We start from the raw sequence: 4,858 nt of genomic DNA, 5'->3' as shown, positions 1-4,858 counted from the left end.
TCAAAAAAGTCAGTTCACCGTATTACACCTAGTTTGATAAACCGTTCATCCTTAAAGGTATATTTCCTTCATAAAATCCAATGTACACACACATTTTATCATATATACTTATTCATATACTTGTTCATACTTGTTCATATACTTTTTCATACTTGTTCATATACTTGTTCATGTTATATGCTTGTTCAACTTAGGATAACACTAGGTTCCCCATAGTCTCCTATTGGGCTCCGTGCAAAGAATCTCCCTTATCTAGGTTAGGACATAGAGTATAGTTTCCCGATGAAATCGCTCTAAGAGCTCAAACCAACTATACCATGCCTACTCTTGGGCTTTATACAAACGACTGTGCCTCCCATAGCCTCCTCTTGGGCTTACAATGCAAGGACTCTCGATTGTCCCTCCCATAGCCTCCTCTTGGGCTTATAATGTAAGGACCCTCGAATAGCCTCCTCCTGGGCTTCGTACAAGGACCCACGGGCTTCTTAAAAGCATCCCCATATCACAATAGAATACCCTAGGAGATTAGACATTTATCATCTCTATGATAGGAGTATCTCTTCTATATCATCACAGTCAAACTTTTTGCCACACGGCTGGCTCATCAAACTTTTTGCCACACGGCTGGCTAATCAAACCTTTTGCCACAAGGCTGGCTAATCAAACCTTTTGCCACAAGGTTGGCTAATCATACTTTTGCCACAAGGCTGGCTAAACAAAACATCTTTATCATTCTAAGAACCATAAGTGGCACAACCCAGGTCTTATGATGAAAAGATTCAAACAAAGTCAACAGATGTATGTGATGAAATAGATTAGATACATCGATCATTGAGATGACATTTGTCTCTTATCCTTTGCTTCCACTAGCATAAGTGGGAACTACGATTGCTCTGACTTTCTCAACCTCCTTTTGAGAATACGTAGGCACAAGGTCTCATCCTTGGCGAGCAAACTTCTATCTCCCTCAAACCACTCAAACCTTAGCACCCCGTAGACCTCGAGCTACAGTTTCTATGATTACCTCTAAGGGATATGTATGCAGAAGATTGCGATGATATTTGCGAGCATAATCAAACAACCCATTTAGGTCCCCACCTTGATCACAAAGAAGGAACTTCCCCCAATAGCAGAGAAAGAAATAAATAGACAAATATAACAAAGAAACCTATAGAGTACTATAGATAAGTAGGGTGCTAATACCTTCCCTTCGTATAACCAACCCCTTACCCGGAATCTCTCCGCCTTTTTGCATTGCTTTTAATTTTGTATTATTTGCATTGCATATTTTTTAAGGTTTGTGCAACTTTTTCCCTTTTCCTATTTTGGAAACAATAAAAAGTTTGGTCGTGATCCAAAAACAAAAAAATCATCTTTTGAGCCCGAGCCCAAAGAAGTCATCCGGTGTCTCATCCCGATTTTCCCACGACAGTTCCTTGTACATAAAAATATGTTTCTGCATGCGTTATCCATCCAACAAGATCATCACCGTCAAATGAAGGTAAATCCTCTTTCTTCACTGCCATCCGTTACTCTGACATCGTTTCCCCTACAACAGATGACGGTTGTGGTTTTCCAGGCTTGCGTCGAATCTTCGCGAATTCTTCCACCAAAGTGAGACGAAAATTAGCAAGATTTTGGCGAACGTTTCCTCCAATGTCAACACTCTCACACTAAACGCTTCTTCCATTGATGCAAATCGATCCTCCAATTCATTCACTCTCTTAGAAATTTTTGGTGGCATTAATCACAAATTCACTGGTTCCCCTCGATGAATCCGGTAGGTCAGACCAATGATAGAAACCCAAGAAATTGATATAGCAAATGGGATAGTTTTTGATTGAATTGAAGAAATGGAAAAGGAAATACAATAGTAACCACCAGAGCAAACTGCTCCTACCATAGTAATAACTCCTAATTAAAATAAAACAACTCCCTGCCCCCCAATACCACTACCCACATGCATATATATATATATATATATATATATATATATATATATATATATAGCACTCTCTAAGTAACTGCTTATCCCCACTAACCTTTCTCCTAAACTAAATTTCCCAATTAGTGGGCCCACATGGATCCAACCCAACATCAATATTATGGACCCTATCAGAATCTAAGAACCGTCATAACCAAATTAAGTGTCACAATCACTACAACACGGAAGGGCTTTAAAAGCGCTTTTTATGGGCTTTAAAAGCGCTGTGAAAGGCAGCGCTGTCGTAGGTAACAAAAGCGCTTCAGAAAGCGCTCTGGTAGGCCCCCTATAAGAGCGCTTTTCTGGAAAAAGCGCTCTGGTAGGCCCCCCTATAAGAGCGCTTTCCTGGAAAAAGCGCTCTTGTAGACCCCCCTTTAAGAGCGCTTTTTCCAGCAAAGCGCTCTGATAGCCCCCCCTATGAGAGCGCTTTTTCTGGAAAAAACGCTCTGATAGCCCCCCTATAAGAGCGCTTTTCCAAAAGCGCTTTTCCTCCAACTCTAGCCAGCAAGAATTCCAAAACAGTACAATCCAAAATAGCAGAACCACAATAGCAGTACAATCCACAAATACAAATCCACAAAACCAAATACAAATCCAAAATAGCAGAACCACAATAGCAGTACAATCCACAAAACCACAATAGAAGAACTTCTTTTTGACATTGCCATCAGAAAGTAACAAGGTATGAAATACCAAATACAAATCCAAAATCAGTTTGTTATACCCCAAAATTTGCCCACTTCTTTTTTCAGGAAAGTTTCAATATGAAAATTAAGAGTCTCATATAAACATGGATTTTTTCAAAATATCCTGACATATGAAGAACTTGGTTTTCAGAATTTTTCTTACACAGTAACTTGGCTTACAGTGGAATTTATTCTTACGCAAACGCCAAATACTGTTCTTTACTTCACAAATACTATTTATTTATTTACAGATAAATAGTACTAACACAATCATGCAGAGTTAACTCTTTTTGCAGGCGCAGAAGCAGGAAACTCACACTATACTGTACACGAACAGTCGGTTGACAGACAAACTGCAGACAGTACAATTCACAGTGATTTGTACAATCAATCAAATCAATCATTCACAATTCAAATTTCCAAGATTTTTGTGTTAGAAGTCTTCTGAATATCACGCGATTAGCAGAAACTCAACACTGCACAAAAATCAGGTACGCTTAACTGCCTCCTATACAGACAGTCCCTAATCAGGGTTTTTCTTGTTTTAACAGGAGCAACAAGTTTTGAGAGCTCAAATGGATTTCATATACATCCATACATCTCAAAGTACCATCATACAAATTTTCAAACTTCAATTCACTCAGACGCACCGTCAGCAGCTCAAACAGTCAACAGACGACCCGTTTGACCAAAAAAGTCAACTGACAGTCAAAAATGAAATTTTTTGTCAAAGTCCATATTTTGTCAAAGGATTCAACATTTGATCATTGGATGATCACAATTCATCAAGGAAAGATCAAAAATCAACAAAACCCTAAGATTCAAAATTAGGGTTTTTGCCTGAAAAGTCAACTCAACTTTGACTGATCATAACTCTCTCATCCTTCATCCAAAAAATGTCAACCAAAGCTCATTTTGAAGGAAATTCAATTATCTTTCAAATGCAATTGATCCCATGGTCATAGCATTCACCATTTGAAAAATATGGCCAAAGACATTACAGGTCATTTTCAAAGTCAACAAAAAGACACTTTTTTCAAATGGACACACAAGGAGAACCAAAAATCATTTTGATATGAGACCAAAGACATTGGTTAGAGGACTCTTTGAGGTTTCCAAAAAGTGCAAGATCTCCTTCATATGACAAAAATTGAAGGATTTACACCTTGTTGAAGTTGGCTAAATTTTGGGAAAATGCATGAAATCAACATTGATCAAAAATGTTTTTTTTTCCAAATGAGTCCAAGTTTTTATGGTCCAAACATCTTTGCCATGTTACTATGGGCCTCCCACGACCAAGACAAAGCCCACATCTTTATTGGCCATTTTTTGCATAATTTTATCTTACTTTAAGATTAAAATTAAAAGGAAAATGCATGGATAATGGTTGCTTGGCCTCCAAGTATGACTCACTTCAAGGAATCTTCATTTTTTCTGCAAGAATTGAAGAGCAAGACAAGAGCATTGAATGGAGTCAAGCTTGGTCAACAATTCAAAGATTTTTAATATTTTAAAAATCAAACTTTCAACAAAGACAACAAAGCTTCTTAGCTTGAGTTCCAAGCAACTTTGGGCTATAAAAGAAGCATCATACTTCAGCAAAAGGGGGACACACGAAATAGGGCAAGAGTATAGCAAGAAATATCACAAAAATTCTCAAAATTTGCATATACTTTGTAATTTTCAAATTCAAATTTCCAATCAATATCAATACCAATAAACACTTCTAATCATCTCCTCAAACATTATAGAGTAAGATTGAGCTCTAAATATAGACATATGAGAGTCGTATAAAGCACTTAAAGCTCTTCATGTACATATGAGTTTTATTTTCGTTTTTGTATATGCAACTAATTTCACTGCAAACTAACCACCCTAACATCCTTATGGGGACCTATATGTGTGATCTGGGCCTTAGCATGAGTGTTCCAACGTGAGGATCAGGCTCCACCATTAAAACGAGTCCATGAGTGTTTAAGCTTCATCTTCTTCGTATCCATAGCTAGGAGCTTCAAACCTTAAAACAAATGACATATTTGGATTCAGGACACTCTAATTAGTGGATCTGGGTCACTTGTTTCTATTGCTAACCCGTATTTTTTGCAGGTTCATAGGTTGTTAAAAAACTGGAATTTTAACGTCCAAATAGGGGAGGTTAAAAACCCCCGCTATTTGAAGCTGAAAACCT

Source organism: Vicia villosa, linkage group LG4 (genome assembly GCF_029867415.1).
Source record: "Vicia villosa cultivar HV-30 ecotype Madison, WI linkage group LG4, Vvil1.0, whole genome shotgun sequence".
In the NCBI taxonomy this organism is placed as follows: domain Eukaryota; kingdom Viridiplantae; phylum Streptophyta; class Magnoliopsida; order Fabales; family Fabaceae; genus Vicia; species Vicia villosa.
This window is presented reverse-complemented; position numbering follows the sequence as displayed.